Source organism: Arachis ipaensis, chromosome B7 (genome assembly GCF_059453495.1).
Source record: "Arachis ipaensis isolate K30076 ecotype BB chromosome B7, ASM5945349v1, whole genome shotgun sequence".
Classification (NCBI taxonomy): Eukaryota; Viridiplantae; Streptophyta; class Magnoliopsida; order Fabales; family Fabaceae; genus Arachis; species Arachis ipaensis.
Genome location: NC_142442.1, coordinates 50,797,617 through 50,815,873, shown reverse-complemented (window position 1 = coordinate 50,815,873; position 18,257 = coordinate 50,797,617). Strand labels below are relative to the sequence as shown.

General features: G+C 36.8%; 1 non-coding gene across 1 annotated transcript; it reads left to right on the top strand.

Annotated features, from left to right (window-relative positions):
- Positions 1 to 16,733: 16,733 nt before the first annotated feature.
- Positions 16,734 to 16,841, top strand: LOC148551132 (small nucleolar RNA R71). Its single transcript, XR_015893268.1, has one exon. It is a non-coding gene; the product is annotated as a small nucleolar RNA R71 (small nucleolar RNA).
- Positions 16,842 to 18,257: the final 1,416 nt, after the last annotated feature.

Sequence of the window (18,257 nt, the reverse complement as noted above, 5' to 3'; positions counted from 1 at the left end):
TTGAAATAATAAAGTTGAAATCCTAATTCCTTTAAGAGGAATCCTAATCCTAAATCCTAAGAGAGAGGAGAGAACCTCTCTCTCTAAAAACTACATCTAAATTATGAAAAGTGAATTATGAGCTGATTGAGTTATTTGAATAGATTCTCCCACTTTATAACCTCTAATCTGTGTTTTCTGGGCCGAGAACTGGGTCGAAAACACCCCAGAAATCGCTTGAGAAAAAATCTGCCACGCTGATTTTCGTCACTGTGACGCGTCCGCGTGGAGCGCGCATTCGCGTCACCTAGCATCAAGGAAACCATGGCATATTATATATCAAATCGAAGCCCCGGACGTTAGCTTTCTAACGCAACTAGAACCGCGTCGTTTGGACCTCTGTAGCTCAAGTTATGATTGTTTTAGTGCGAGAGGGTCAGGCTGACAGCTTTGTAGTTCCTTCAACTTCTTGTATTCCTTCCACTTTTGCATGCTTCCTTTCCGTCCTCCAAGCCATTCTTGCCCTGTAAATCCTGAAATCACTTAACGCACATATCAAGACATCAAATGGTAATAATAGAGGGTTAAACATATCAAAATTAAGACCAAAGAAGCATGTTTTCAATCATAGCACAAAATCAGGAAGAAAAACGTAAACTCATGCAAATCATATGAATAAGTGTATGAAAGATTGATAAAATCCACTCAATTGAGCACAAGATAAACCGTAAAATAGTGGTTTATCATTGTTCAAACTGCAGATTCCATTGTATCCTGTCACTATCTTCCAAACCGTACCTATAAGGTTAAAATTAACTTCCAAAATTCAATCCTTGGTTTAAGATTCTTTTTTCCTTATAAACACACTTCTCTGAGTTCTCTTATCTTTCTTTTATTTCTTTCTCATGGGTTAATCTATTTCCTTCCTATAGGATTTATTATATGTGCCATGCATAAGGCTTTCATGCTGATATGTTGTAATTTACTTTGGATAAATAGTAACAAATTTTTGTTTCTCAAATTCAGGGAGCAAATTCACAAATTCAATTTCTTCAAAGCTCTACCATTTGCACCACAAGACTCCAAGAAACTTGTTAGTTTTTGCTATGTCTGCTGATAGTATTACCTCTTTTTTCTTCCTCCCTTGTTTTCTGAATTTCGTAAAGGCTTTGGGAATTGTTGCTACTGGTGTCTTTGCCTTGAATTATTGGATTATTATTACTAGATTTGGATACTAATTCTTGCCGATTGCCACTGTTTGTGCTTTTAATATTGAATTTTGTGAATTGGTGCATTTGGTTTGCTTGGTTTATGCTATTTGTTATTATCAGTATTAATGCACGCCAAGTGCTCTCTGATATGCCTCTTTGATATTCCTCTCTGGTTTATACATGTTCACAATTCTGAATTCTTGTTTCTCTATCCAAGTTCAAATTTATATTTTATATATACATTACAATATAACAAGCTAAGGATTCTTTTTCTGTTCATGCATGGAAAAACTTGTGGGATCCGTTTAAGCGTGACTGAATAGTATAATTAATTAATTAATTAATTAAACGCAAAACATTTAGGCATTTAGCTAACTAACAACTCTAGTTGCCTTCTGTCTAAGTAGTTTTCTTTTGCTGCTTTCATTGAGCTGTTGTTATGCTAGTGCATAAAATATATAAAATATATATAGTTAGTTTTTCTTAACATATAGTATCTTAAAAAAAAGCTGATTAGATTTTAGTCTTTTAAATTGACCATTATCCTACAATATTATTATATAACTAAAATATTAAATGTTGATGAATGAAAACTCTTAACAAAAATATAAATATGATCCATTGTTGTATGTTTGAATGGATAAAAATGGATCTGAAGCTAAGGGTATGAAATTATTTTCAATTCTTTTATTCTGCTGCTCCTATGGTACTGCTTTGTTTATACTTTGGTTTCTTAAACTTTCAACTATTTTTAACTGTTTCTTGCCATATGCTACCGACATTATATATGATAGTTTGGGTTGTGAAGTTCTTATTCTTTTCATACTGCATTTTCTGAATACTACTTGAAAATATTTTTTACACTGCAGAATGTAGAAAAAAGTGAGAAAAGAGCACTACAGGATTAACACTCTGATTCTGAGTTGCTTGCTCATGTCTTTCCAAGGTGATTACTGTGGTCAGAAAAAGAGAGTTGCATAATTTTTCATGCTTTGCTGTTTGTATTTGATGGAGTAATGTTTAATTAATACAATTATTTTTAGGTAGAAGTTTATTATTATTATGATTACCTTATGGCTTAAGAATGATTATATTTAAAGTATACTTATCAGGAGACCTAAAATTAGATTATTGAAAAATCACAGCCTAGATATACTTTAATCTCAGAGAAATTAAAGTTGAGACATACTTGCCAGTTTTAAGTCAAAATTGAAATAGTACTAGTAATTCATAAAACAGTTTATATAACAGCGAAAAATAATCAAGAAATGTGTTAATTGCTGGTTGGTTGCTAGTGCTACTATGGCTTTTTTTTTTCGGTAAAAAAAATAGGCTGACAAGTGTTAGGGGCCACTCTCACCCTGGTTGAAGATGAGAATTAAAATTCTCAAAAGAGTTTATATTCATGTATTTTTTATGTTTTAAAGTAAGAAAAAAATTTAATTCTCAAGAGCATTTTAATTTTATGCTTTCCAACAGGCTTTTGATAGTTATCTATCCACTACTACTACCACTTCTTTTATTCTGCTGCTCCTGTGGTATTGCTTTGATGTTGCTGTGGTACTGATTATCTGCTGCTGAATCGCTATTCGCTGCCGCTGCTACCTTTCTAATTCTGCTTCTGCTGCGCTACTACTTTGGTGCTGGTGTTGTACGGATTAAGACAGTATTTAAGGTTGGTTCATACGAATTTAAATACATCTATTAATTTGTTATTAATGTTATGCGGACAACTTAAGTGCTTTCCTGAGGCACTCACTTCAGGACCTTCTTTAAGAATTGCTAAAATTTAATTTTCTTTGCTATTTTATGTCCAATGCCTTCAAAGTATTTTGGAGACTTGGAAAATATTGTCTCTTAGTTAATTAGGAAGCTAAACTCGCAGTTAGTGAAACTAGCAGTAAAGACTTCAAACTAGAAACTTAGCTATCTATTTGAAATATATAGGTTTTCGATGGATGTGTCCAAGGATTGAATGGATACACCACATCATGAAAAAGAATATCATCTCGGTGTAGAAAAGTTTTTACACTTTGCTTTTTCATCACCGGGAATTCCTCAATGGGAAGAAATTCAATGCCCATGTGCAAAGTGTTGTAATAGACTTTGGTTAAGGAGAGATGTCGTGTATGACCATCTAATATGCGATGGATTCGTAAAAGGTTATAGGCAGTGGTTTAATCATGGGGAATCACTTGTTGCTATGGATGTTGACAGTGACACAGATGAGGAATATAACTGCAATGATAATATTGATGAGTTGTTACGTGATAGATTCAGAGATACTACACAAGTTGATGGACATAACATGGGGCCTAACGAAGGTGCAAAAGAATTTTATAAATTGGTAGACGAGGCAAGCCAAGAACTATACCCTGGATGTAAAGGATTACAAGATTATCCTTTACCATCCGTCTTTACTTGTTAAAATGCTTGCATGGTTGGAGTAATGCGTCGTTCACTTCTCTCTTAGAATTATTGAAAGAAGGAATGCCACATTTGAATATTCCTATTTCTTTTGATAAAATGAAGAATGTGGTGAAGAATTTGGGTCTTGACTACCAAAAGATCGATGCATGTCCCAATGATTGCATGTTGTATCGGAACGGGCATGAGAATGACTCACCTTGCCATGTCTGTGGAACATCCCGTTATATTGAGCATCATGTAGAAGAAGACGATGCTACCTCATCTAAAAAGCCTTGTAAAGTTGCTGCAAAAACTCTAAGGCATTTCCCCCTAATTCCCAGACTTCAAAGGCTTTTTATTGCACAAGGACGGTTGAAGCTATGTCTTGGCATCATAATGAACGTGTTAAAGATGGGTCGTTAAGGCATCCTGCCGATGGTGAATCTTGGAAAGCATTTGACAGTCGACATGAAGATTTTGCAAAGGAGCCTCGTAATGTGAGACTTGGCTTAGGAAGCGACGGATTCAATCTGTTTCAAACTTTGAGTAGTACACATAGTACATGGCCTGTTGTTCTGATGTTGTATAATCTACCCCCTTGAATGAGCATGAAGCCTGATTATTTTATGCTCTCTTTACTCATTCCTGGCCCACAATCACGGGAAAATGCTATTGATGTCTTTCTTTAACCACTAATTGAAGAATTAAAAGAATTGTGGGAGTTAGGTGTCGAAACATATGATTCCAAAGAGAACAAAACATTCAACATGATAGCATATCTTTTATGGACAATTAACGACTTCTCTGCGTATGCTATGTTATCTGGGTGGAGTACAAATGGAAAATTGGCTTGTCCATGTTGTAATGATGAGACTTCTTCTATACATCTGAAACATAGCCACAAGACTGTTTATATGGATCATTGAAGGTTTTTACCCATGAACCATCCATAGAGACATAATAAAAGATCTTTCAATGGGAAAACTAAACTTAGGTCTCCACCGCAGTTGTTAGATGGAACAACTGTATTTCATATATTGCAAGGGGTAGATAATTCTTTTGGAAAGAAGCAAAGGAGATCAAAGAATGGCATTTCAAATTGGAAAAAGCGGTCAATCTTTTTTGATTTATCATATTAGAAGTTCAACATGTTTAGACACAACCTTGATGTCATGCACATAGAGAATAATATAGTTGATAGCATAATTGGAACGCTTTTGGATATTTCTGGAAAGACAAAGATCATGCAGCTGCGTGTTTTGACCTTAAAGACATGGGTATCAGGAAAAACCTTCAACCAAGAGATACGAATGATGGTAAAAGAACTAAGTTAGCAAAGGCATGCTTCTCAATGACTGCAGTAAATGATAACAATCTACGAAGAACAAAGTGGGAGAAAGCCAAAGACCATAGTCAACAGTTCTCAGAATGGTTTAAAACTCGTGCCATGAAAAATGATGTGCCTGGTTGGGCAAAAGGGTTGGCTAGGGGTCCAAATAGAGTTGAAAAAAGATTTTCAGGTTATGTTATCAATGGGTATAGGTTCCATACAAGGCACCGTGATGCGAGACGTAAAACCCAAAATAGTGGTGTCACATTGGAGGCATTGACTCCTAGTTTTGCTACTGTGAAAGATAAGAACCCAATTGAAGCAAAAGTAACCTACTATGGTAGAATAGTTGATATGTTTGAATTAGATTATTATGGCCAATTTAAGGTAGTCCTATTTAAGTGTGAGTGGTATACAGTTGTAAAAGATAACTTTGGTCTCTCATATGTGTATTTCAGTCAAAAATACTACCAAGAAGAACCATTTATGCTAGCATCCCAAGTAAACCAATGCTTTTATGTGCAAGACCCATATGTGAGTGACAAACACTATGTTATGAAAATAATTCCAAGAGATTTATTTAGGATAAGTGATGACCTTGAGTTTGATTCTCCCATAATATATGCAAGGGAGCCATGTGAACCTAAAGTGATTCCCAGTCTCCCAAATGATAATGGTGAAGTTGATCTAGTGAGGAATGATCTACGAGCAACCATTATAGATGTGGCTCCAAATATGTTTGCCAAACAACGTGGTGAGAAAGATGAGGAAAGCGAATACGAATACATGGAGGACTCTGATTCTGAAACATCTTGACATGTTTTCATGTAATGCTGTTTTGGTAGAATTCTAAATGTCTCATTTGTTTTAGTTATTTTGCTTATTTAATTACTCGCTTATGTTGATTATGTTAATTTAATTATTCATAAAATAACATTTTTTATTGCAACTCTTTTGTGTATGCAGAATGGAGAAAGGAGAGATCGCTAAAAGAAAACAGATAAGTACCTTAGCACAAAAAATGAAATAAAAAAGTCCAAAAAAAAAATTCCTTTGAGGTTACACAAGTGAGGTCAAGTGCTGAATTGCTACAACAATACAATATTAAAAGAGAAAAGATCATGGCTGAAAATAAGAAGGCTAGCTTCCAAGCTCAAGACCCAAAAGATCAAACAAGAAACCAACCCATCACAATCATGGAAGTTGCCATTGAAGAGCAAGCTAGGACTCCAAAGAAAAAAAAGAAGGTCCAACCAATGTCACTTTTTCAAGAATGTGAACATAATGGGAACGGGACAATGTCTCAAGCTGAAAAGACCTCCAAAATTGGGAATCAAAGGACTGTTGAAGCTGATACAATGGAACAAAATGATTTAAGTTATGATGATGAGAGAGAAGATATAAGCGAGCTAAGTGCAAGTTGAACAAAAAAAGGAATGAGTCTTGACATGTATTTTAAGGTACATGGGATAAATTTAGAAGATGAAGAAGATGAGGAAGATGAGGAAGATGAGCTTGATGATGCTGCAAATGATGAGGGTAATGGATGACAAGCTAGTAATGAAGGTGCTTTTCTTGTTTTACCTTATTGTCAAAATATAGCTTGTATTACTTCTAAGTTGATTTGAGTTAAAATTCTGTTATTTTAATCGGACTCAGGCACAATAAAGAAGAAAACTCGTGGAAAGACTATGTACAAAAACCTTCATGCCACTGATTTTAATGATCAATGGGAGGTGGAATTTTTTGGAGGGCAGCCTATAAGTCCAACCAAGGAGGTTGTATCTAACCTCAACCAACTCTTGGACACAATAGTTAGAAATCCTCGTTTTGTGATTTTGCTATATACTAGTTGGCATGGTGTGCCTAAAAACCTGAAAGAGGACATGTGGGAGTATGCCAATGTATGTAAATATAGAATTATAGATAATTTTTTTAAAAATTTATTTGTTACTTTATTTATGCTAACCTTTGACATTTTAATTTGTTATCTTGTTTAGCAAAATTCATTCTTCCAATAACTTCAAAGCCGTGGGTAATGAACGGATTTTGTCGTGCATGGAAAAAATACAACGGTGAAATAAAAAAGGAACATTTCTTGAAGTACAACACAAAGAAAGAAATGATAAAGACCCGACCGTTAGAGATCTCTGAGGTTCAATTTCGCAAACTAATTCGGTATTGGAGTCTTTGATGAACGGACTTTTGTTGATATAGAATTTCACAAATGAAAGCTCGTTGTAAAGTATAGTTTCTAAACCAACAATAGTCCTTTCATACAAAAATATTGGTTGTCACAATTAACAATCCCCAATAAAAATTAACCGGAGTATTTGGACTCCGGGTCGTCTCACGAAGAATTGCAATGAAGTGCTCAATTATTGGCTATGAGGGGTATAAGGGGGGGTTTTTTTTTTATATTTGACAAGAAAATAAATGACAAAAAAAGTAAAATTGAGCAAGTAATAAAAAGAGAGACATTCATGGCAATGGATTAAGATCATAGGCTTTCTATCCTAGTCATGCATGATTAATTCATCTTATTTAGTTAACTCACACATCGGGAGAATGTCAAACAAGACTAATTAATCATGTCACAATTATAAAAAAGAATTTATCTCATTACGTCAACTCCAACAAATAGGGAGAAAGTCTAACGAGACTAGCTAATCTCAATCCAAAAGTCCTAACCAACTTACTAATTAGATTAGCAAAAGATTAGCGTCAATGGAAACAATATTCCATAAGTCCTAATCAACTCACTAATTAAATTAGCAAAAGGTTAGCGTCAATGGAAACAATACTAGCTAACAACTCTAGATTGCCAACATAAGTTGGGTTTTCATGACTCAAGATTGCCCAATTACTCTTTCCAAGCCAAGAATGCTCAAAATCTACTCTAACATCCTACCAAGCATTTTGTCAAACACTTGGTAGGCATAAAAGGAAAACATGACAAAATTGCAAGGAATGTAATCTATGCTACTCAATTGCAAGGAATTAAACAACAACAATTCAAATGAACAATAAAGAAACATGAATCATAAATTGCATTGAATTGAAAATAAAAGAACCAAAAGGTGCATCAACAACAAAGTAAGCAATTACAAGAATGAGATACAAAATTAAAAAGAGAAAGAGTAGAGGAACAACAAATTGTAAAGGAAAAGTAAATCAAAGCATGAATTAAACCTAAATCTAAGATGAAAATTAACCTAACCTAATTCTAGAGAGAAGAGGGAGCTTCTCTCTCTAGAAAACTAACTAAAGGCTCATGTTGGCTAAACTAATTGCTCCCCCCTTTGTCCAAGCTTGAATTCTGCATGAAATAGCATTAGAAATGAGTTGGGTTGGGCCCAAAATGTTTCAGAATTCGCTGGGGGCGAATTCACTTCAGTGGGCCATGGCAGAATCGGCGCGTGCGCGCCCCTTAGTGCGAAGTAACATATAGCAAATTTTATATCATTTTGAAGCCCCGGATGTTAGCTTTCCAACGCAACTGGAACCGCCTTATTTGGACCTCTGTAGCTCAAGTTATGGTCGATTGAGTGCGAAGAGGTCGGGCTTGACAGCTTTCGGGTTCCTTCATTTCTTCATTTATTCTCCCGCTTGCATGCTTTTCTCCTCACTTCTTCCATCCAATACTTGCCCTATGAACCTGAAATCACTTAACAAATATATCAAGGCATCGAATGGAATTAAAGTGAATTAAAATCACCATTTTAGGGCCTAAAAAGTATGTTTTTACATTTAAGCACGATTCAAGGGAGAATTACAAAACTATGCTATTTCATTGAATAAATGTGGAAAAAGGTGAATAAATTCCCCAAAATAAGCACAAAATAAACCACGAAATCGGGGTTTATCAGTCTTCCGACTATTAAGGTAATATTGTCTTTTAGTTCTTTATGTGATTAAACTTGGTGTTTTGGAAAAAAGTAGTGTGATTTTGAAAAAACAAGAAAACATGTTTATTAAGAATAATAACATCTCTTTTTCATATTTATATTTAGGCTGTGTCTACTAAGAATGCTGAAAATAGGTCAAAGCAAACATATCCTCACCGGATGGGTTCCACAAATTTTGGAATAATGCGCAAGCAGCTGGTAATATAACTTATTTTTTTGTGATTTCTCATTTATATTCATGTTGTAGTTTTCTAGTTAGTATGCTTCATGTAAATTTTTTTGTATGTACTCTAGCGCGACTCTAAAGAGAACAATGAAGAACCATCAAGAGTTGAAGTTTTCATAGCAACTCACACAAGTAAAAAAGGAAAAGAAATTGATGCTAAAACGCAAAGCACAATTGTGAGTTGTTTGTATTTGTATTTGGATTTGTACAATATAAATTCTATAGTGATTTCTATTAATATTGAGTTAATGCGGCTTTGTATTTTATTGCTCCTCACTTTTGACAAGCTGAAATTCAAACCCGCATAGAGGCAGGGGAAAATGATGAGGATGCATTTGTAGGAGTGCTAGGAAAGGACCAACCAGGTCGAGTTCGTTGTTATAGGGCTTCGATTACAAGAAGCTCTCTTAAAAAGGATGAGGAGATTCGACAAGTCAAAGTTGAATACAACAACAAGGTTGAATCATTAGAGAAGAAGATGGACGGTGTATGTAGTTTATTAAAGGTATTGGTGCACCAAGTCAACCCTGGAATGAGTGAGGAAGAGGTAGCAGCCTTAGTGCAAGCTGCCTAAAATTCTCCTTTGGATGCTTCAAGTAGCAGACCGAGAAATACTTCTCACTCCTCCGAATCAACTCATATTCCACCCAAAGATGTAAGTCACTATCTTTGGATATTCGATATATTTCTATTCAAAGTAGTTGACTTATTGTTGTTGTTGATTTTGGACATTTGATAGTGAGATAAAAGATTATAAATGGTGCTAATGGTGTTGAATTGGAATCTGAATTTAAAGTTGTTGACTTTTTAGTAGTGTTTTGTTTTGTATCTAGTGTGGCATTGAATCTCAATTTTGGAAAACACGAGAAATCTTTGAAGATTTTCACTTTTTCCTAATCAAATTGGAAAAAGAAAAAGAAAAGAAACCATAATTGAATTTTAATGGTTTTGTTTGTTTTGATTTTTGCAGACTCCAGAAGGAATTAATGGCTCGCATGGTATATCTCATTTTGCTTGATTTATTTATTGGGAATCGGTTATAGAATTGATCTATATACAATTTGTATTGATTCTCCAGTTGCTAGTATAAACTTATGGTGCATGCATGTGACTGCAGGTGCAGTATAGGGCTACAAGAATGGTTAACTTGGTTGTGAAATATATTAAGAGTTAGGGTGATACATGCCATTGTTGAGTAAAACATGTGACAATTGCAGAAAAAAGGGGGGGGGGGAGTTTGATTGTTAGCTTCCTATATCAGTACCCTTTCCCTTTTTTGAAAACTTTAAGAACAAAAAAAGTATAGTGGCTTTCAATGAAAGAAAAGCCTTTGCTGGTGGTGCACGAAATTGTGATCATCAACAATGGCGCCAAAAGACTTGGAGCTCTTAAACGTAAATCACACTTTGTCATAATTCCGCACAACTAACTAGCAAGTGCACTGGGTCGTCCAAGTAATACCTTACGTGAGTAAGGGTCGATCCCACGGAGATTGTTGGCTTGAAGCAAGCTATGGTCATCTTGTAAATCTCAGTCATGCGGATTCAGATGGTGATGGAGAATTGATAATTAAAAGATAAATAAAACATAAAATAAAGATAGAGATACTTATGTAATTCTTTGGTTGGAATTTCAGATAAACGTATGAATATGCTTTGTTCCCCCTGAACCTTTGCTTTCCTATTGCCTTCTTCCAATCATCCATACTCCTTTCTATGGCAAGCTTTATGTTGGGCATCACCATTGTCAATGACTACTTCCCGTCCTCTCAGTGAAAACATTCCAAATGCGCTGTCACCACACGGCTAATCATCTGTCGGTTCTCGATCATGTTGGAATAGGATCCATTGATCCTTTTGCGTCTGTCACACGCCCAACAATCGCGAGTTTGAAGCTCGTCACAGTCATCCCTTCCCAGATCCTACTCAGAATACTACAGACAAGGTTTAGACATTCCGGATCTCAGGAATGGCCGCCAATAATTCTAGCCTATACCACGAAGGTTCTAATCTTAGATTAGAAATCCAAGAGATACACATTCAAGCTTGTTTGCATGTAGAACGGAAGTGGTTGTCAGTCACGTGTTCATAGGTGAGAATGGTGATGAGTGTCAAATAATCATCACATTCATCATGTTCTTGGGTGCAAATGAATATCTTGGAGAAGAAATAGACTTGAGTTGAATAGAAAAATAATAGTACTTGTATTAATTCATGAAGAACAGTAGAGCTCCACACCTTAATCTATGGTGTGTAAAAACTCCACCGTTGAAAATACAAAAGTGATAATGGAGGTCATTGGCTTCGGCCCCAGAGAGGGAACCAGAAGAACCAAGATGAAAATACAATAGTAAAAGGTCCTATTTATAGAGAACTAGTAGCCTAGGGTTTACAGAAATAAGTAATTAATGTAGAAATCTTCTTCCGGGCCCACTTGGTGTGTGCTTGGGCTGAGCATTGAAGCTTTCATGTGTAGAGACTTTTCTTGGAGTTAAACGCTAGCTTTTGTGCCAGTTTAGGCGTTTAACTCCAGCTTTTGTGCCAGTTCCGGCGTTAAATGCTAGAATTCTTGAGCTGACTTGGAACGCCTATTTGGGCCATCAAATCTTGGGAAAAGTATGGACTATTATATATTTCTGGAAAGCCCAGGATGTCTACTTTCCAACGCAATTAAGAGCGCGCCAATTGAGCTTTTGTAGCTCTATAAAATCCACTTTGAGTGCAGGGAGGTCAGAATCCAACAGCATCTGCAGTCCTTTTTCAGCCTCTGAATCAGATTTTTGCTCAGGTCCCTCAATTTTAGCCAGAAAATACCTGAAATCATAGAAAAACACACAAGCTCATAGTAAATTCCAGAAAAGTGAATTTTAAATAAAAACTAATAAAAATATAATAAAAACTAACTAAAATATACTAAAAATATACTAAAAACAATGCCAAAAAGCGTATAAATTATCCGCTCATCACAACACCAAACTTAAATTGTTGCTTGTCCCCAAGCAACTGAAGATCATATAGGATAAAAAGAATAGAATGTACAATAAATTCCAAAAACATCTATGAAGATCAATATTAATTAGATGAGCGGGGCTTTTAGCTTTTCGCTTCTGAACAGTTTTGGCATCTCACTTTATCCCTTGAAGTTTAGAATGATTGGCATCTATAGGAACTCAGAATCTAGATAGTGTTATTGATTCTCCTAGTTAAGTATGTTGATTCTTGAACACAGATACTTTATGAGTCTTGGCCGTGACCCAAAGCATTTTGTTTTCCAGTATTATCATTGGATACATAAATGCCACAGACACATAACTGGGTGAACCTTTTCAGATTGTGACTCAGCTTTGCTAGAGTCCCCAATTAGAGGTGTCCAGAGCTCTTAAGCATACTCTTTTTGATTTTGGACCACGACTTTAACCACTCAGTCTCAAGTTTTCACTTGACACCTTCACGCCACAAGCACATGGTTAGGGACAGCTTGGTTTAGCCGCTTAGGCCAGGATTTTATTCCTGTGGGCCCTCCTATCCACTAATGCTCAAAGCCTTGGATCCCTTTTTATTTTACCCTTGCCTTTTGGTTTAAAGGGCTATTGGCTTTTTCTGCTTGCTTTTTCTTTCTCTCTCTTTTTTTTTCGCATTTTTTCGCATATATTTTTTTCTGCAAACTTTTTTATTCACTGCTTTTTCTTGCTTCAAGAATCATTTTTATGATTTTTCAGATTATCAAATAACATTTCTCCTTTTCCATCATTCTTTCAAGAGCCAACAATTTTAACATTCATGAATCAACAGTATCAAAAATATGCACTGTTCAAGCATTCATTCAGAAAGACAAAAGTATTGTCACCACATCAAAGTAACTAAACTGTTATAAAATTCGAAATTCATGCACTTCTTTTTCTTTTTCAATTAAAAACATTTTTCATTTAAGAAAGGTGATGGATTCATTTTCATAGCTTTAAGGCATAGACACTTAGACACTAATGATCATGTAATAAAGACACAAACATAAATAAACATAAAGCATAATTTTCGAAAAACAGAAAATAAAGAACAAGGAGATTAAAGAATGGGTCCACCTTAGTGATGGCGGCTTATTCTTCCTTTTGAAGATCTTATGGAGTGCTTGAGCTCCTCAATGTCTCTTCCTTGCCTTTGTTGCTCCTCTCTCATGGTTCTTTGGTCTTCTCTAATTTCATGGAGGAGGATGGAATGCTCTTGGTGCTCCACCCTTAGTTGTCCCATGTTGGAGCTTAATTCTCCTAGGGAGGTGTTGATTTGCTCCTAATAGTTTTGTGGAGGAAAATGCATCCCTTGAGGAATCTCAGGGATTTCATAATGAGGAAATTCCTCATTCTCTTGGTGAGGTTCTCTTATTTTCTCCATTCTTTTCTTAGTGATGGGCTTGTCCTCATCAATGAGAATGTCTCCCTCTATGTTAATTCTAACTGAATTGTAGAGGTGACAAATGAGGTGAGGGAAGGCTAACCTTGCCACAGTAGAGGACTTGTCCGCCACCTTGTAGAGTTCTTGGGATATAACCTCATGAACTTCTACTTTCTCTCTAATCATGATGCTATGAATAATGATGGCTCGGTCTATAGTAACTTCAGACCAGTTGCTAGTGGGAATGATTGAGCGTTGGATAAACTCCAACCATCCCCTAGCCACGGGCTTGAGGTCATGCATTCTTAGTTGAACCGACTTCCCTCTTGAATCTCTCTTCCATTGAGCGCCCTCTTCACAGATGTCTATGAGGACTTGGTCCAACCTTTGATCAAAGTTGACCCTTCTAGTGTAGGGGTATGCATCTGCTTGCATCATGGGCAAGTTGAATGCCAACCTTACATTTTCCGGACTAAAATCCATGTATTTCCCTCACTTTGATCATGGTTCTTGGTGATCCATGCATTGGCATAGAACTCTTGAACCATTAAGATTCTGACTTGTTGAATGGGGTTGGTGAGAACTTCCCAACCTCTTCTTCGGATCTCATGTCGGATCTCCGGATATTCGCCCTTTTTGAGCTTAAAAGGGACCTCGGGGATCACCTTCTTCTTGGCCACAACTTCATAGAAGTGGTCTTGATGCACCCTTGAGAGGAATCTCTCCATCTCCCATGACTCGGAGGTGGAAGCTTTTGCCTTCCCTTTCCTCTTTCTAGAGGTTTCTCCGGCCTTTGGTGCCATAAATGGTTATGGAAAAACAAAAAGCTTTAGCTTCTACCATACCAAACTTAGAAGGTTTGCTCGTCCTCGAGCAAAAGAAGAAAGAAGAGAGTAGAAGAAGAAGAAATAGAGGAGATGGAGGGCGCTTAGTATTTCGGCCATTATTAAAGTTTTTGAATTTGAATGGTGAGGTAGGTGGGGTTTTATGAAGGATGGATGTGAGTGGTGAAGAGAATGGTGGGATTTGATAGGTGAGGGGTTTTCGGAGAAGAGGTATTGAGGTGATTGGTGAATGGGTGAAGAAGAGAGAGAGAGGTGGGGTAGGTGGGGATTCTGTGGGGACCACAGATCCTGAGGTGTCAAGGATATCTCATCCCTACACCAAGTGGCGTGCAAAAATGCCCCTTTCTGCCAATCCTGGCGTTAAACGCTAGGCTGCTGCCCATTTCTGGCATTTAACGCCAGCTTCTTGCCTATTCCTAGCGTTAAACGCCAGTCTGGTGCCCATTTTTGGTGTTAAACGCCCAGAATGGTGCCAGGCTGGGCGTTTAACGCCCATTCTGCTACCCTTACTGGCGTTTAAACGCCAGTAAGTTTCTCCTCCAGGGTGTTCTATTTTTACTTCTGTTTTTCCTTCTATTTTTGCTTTTTCAATTGTTTATGTGACTTCACATGATCATCAACCTATAGAAAACATAAAATAACAAAAGAAAATAGAAATTTAACATAGAACAGTAAAGATTGGGTTGCCTCCCAACAAGTGCTTCTTTAATGTCAATAGCTTGACAGTGGGCTCTCATGGAGCCTCACAGATACTCAGAGCAATGTTGGAACCTCCCAACACCAAACTTAGAGTTTAAATGTGGGGGTTCAACACCAAACTTAAAGTTTGGTTGTGGCCTCCCAACAGCAAACTTAGAGTTTGACTGTGGGGGCTCTGTTTGACTCTGTATTGAGAGAAGCTCTTCATGCTTCCTCTCCATGGTTACAGAGGGATATCCTTGAGCTTTAAACACAAGGGAGTCTTCATTCACTTGAATGATCAATTCTCCTCTGTCAGCATCAATCACAGCTTTTGCTGTGGCTAGAAAGGGTCTGCCAAGGATGATGGATTCATCCATACACTTCCCAGTCTCTAGGATTATGAAATCAGCAGGGATGTAATGGTCTTCAACCTTTACCAAGACATCCTCTACAAGTCCATAAGCCTGTTTCTTTGAATTGTCTGCCATCTCTAGTGAGATTCTAGTAGCTTGTACCTCAATGATCCCTAGCTTCTCCATTACAGAGAGAGGCATAAGGTTTATACTTGACCCCAGGTCACACAGAGCCTTCTCAAAGGTCATGGTACCGATGGTACAAGGGATTAAGAATTTTCCAGGGTCTTGTCTCTTCAAAGGTAATTTCTGCCTAGTCAAGTCATCCAGTTCTTTGATGAGCAATGGAGGTTCATCCTCCCAAGTCTCATTACCAAACAACTTGGCATTTAGCTTCATGATTGCTCCAAGGTACTTAGTAACTTACTTTTCAGTAACATCTTCATCCTCTTCAGAGGGAGAATACTCATCAGAGCTCATGAATGGCAGAAGTAAATTTAATGGAATCTCTATGGTCTCTGTGTGAGCCTCAGATTTCCATGGTTTCTCATCAGGGAATTCCATGGAGGCCAGTAGACGTCCATTGAGGTCTTCCTCAGTGGAGATCACTGCCTCTTCCTCTTCTCCAGGTTCGGCCATGTGAGACGTGTTTATGGCCTTGCACTCTCTCATTGGATTCTTTTCTGTATTGCTTGGGAGAATACTAGGAAGGAGTTCAGTAATTTTCTTACTCAGCTGACCCATTTGTGCCTCCAAATTTCTAATGGAGGACCTTTTTTCACTCATGAAACTTTGAGTAGTTTTAATTAGATCAGAGACTATAGTTGCTAAGTCAGAGTGGCTCTGCTTAGAATCTTCTATCTGTTGCTGAGAAGATGATGGAAAGGCTTGCTATTGCTAAACCTGTTTCTTCCACCATTATTGTTGTTGAAACCTTGTTGAGGTCTCTGTTGATCCTTCCATGAGAGATTTGGATGATTTTTCCATGAAGGATTATAGGTGTTTCCATAGGGTTCTCCCATGTAATTCACCTCTTCCATTGCTGGGTTCTCAAGATCATAAACTTCTTCTTCAGAGGAAGCTTCCTTAGTACTGCCTGTTGCTGCTTGCATTCCAGACAGACTTTGAGAAATCATATTGACTTGTTGGGTCAATATTTTATTCTGAGCCAATATGGCATTCAGAGTATTAATCTCAAGAACTCCTTTCTTCTGATTTGTCCCATTATTCACAGGATTCCTTTCAGAAGTGTACATGAATTGGTTATTTGCAATCATCTCAATGAGTTCCTAAGCTTCTGCAGGCGTCTTCTTCAGATGAAGAGATCCTCCAGCAGAGCTGTCCAATGACATCTTAGACAGTTCAGACAGACCATCATAGAAGATTCCTATGATACTCCATTCTAAAAGCATCTCAGAAGGGCACCTTCTGATTAATTACTTGCATCTTTCCCAAGCTTCATAGAGGGATTCACCTTCCTTCTGTCTGAAGGTTTAGACTTCCACTCTAAGCTTGCTCAATTTTTGAGGTGGAAAGAACTTTGCCAAGAAGGCATTGACTAGCTTTTCCCAAGAGTTTAGGCTTTCTTTGGGTTGTGAGTCCAACCATGTCTTAGCTCTGTCTCTTACAGCAAAAGGGAAGAGCATAAGTCTGTAGACCTCAGGATCAACCCCATTGGTCTTGACAGTGTGTCACATATTTGCAAGAATTCAGCTAAGAACTGATGAGGATCTTCCAATGGAAGTCCATAAAACTTGCAATTCTGTTGCATTAGAGAAACTAATTGAGGCTTAAGCTCAAAGTTGTTTGCTCCAATGGCAGGGATTGAGATGCTTCTCCCATAGAAGTCGAGAGTAGGTGCAGTAAAGTCACCAAGCACCTTCCTTGCATTGTTGGCATTGTTGTTTTCGGCTGCCATGGCTTCTTCTTCCTTGAAAAACTCTGTTAGGCCCTCTAGAGAGAATTGTGCTTTAGCTTCTCTTAGCTTTCTCTTCAAGGTCCTTTTAGGTTCAGGATCAGCTTGAACAAGTATGCCTTTATCTTTGCTCCTGCTCATATGAAAGAGAAGAGAACAAGAAAGTAGGGAATCCTCTATGTCACAGTATAGAGATTCCTTGAGGCGTCAGAGGAAAAGAAGAATAGAAGGAGGAGGTAGATAGAAGAGAATTCGAACTTATCAAGAGGGATAGAGTTTGAATTGCACCTTGAGGAGGAGTGTTAGTCCCTTAAATAGAAGGATGTGAGAAGAGGGGAAGAATTTTCGAAAACAAATTAAAAAGATTTTGAAATAATAAAAAGAAATTTGAAAATTTGATTGAGATTTTCAAAAATTAAGATTAGGAAAGAAATTAAGTGATTTTTGAAAAAGATTTTGAAATTAGAAATAAAAAAGATGTGATTGAGAGTTAATTTTGAAAAAGATGTGATTGAAAAGATATGATTGAGAAGATATGATTGAAAATCAATTTTAAAAAAGAAAGTTTTAAAATTAAAGTTGATTACTTGACTAACAAGAAATTAAAAGATATGATTCTTAAAATTTTAAAATTTGATCCTTTCTTAATAGGTAAGTAACAACTTGAAAATTTTGAAGTAAATCATTAATTATAGCAAGGATTTTTGAAAATAATAAAAAAATGGAAAGGAATTGATTTTGAAGAGATATGATTGAAAAGATATGATTTGAAAAAGATTTGATTTTGAAAAATTATGAAAATTTGAAAAATATTTGAATTAAAAACAAAATCTTTCCTCTAGTGTCCTCCTGGCGTTAAACGCCCAGAATGGCATCCATTCTGGCATTTAACGCCCAAAATCCTACCTTTTTGGGCGTTAAACGCCCAGCTAGGTACCCTGGCTGGCGTTTAAATGCCAGTTTTCCTTCTTCACTGGGCGTTTTGAATGCCCAGCTTTTTTTGTTTGATTTCTCT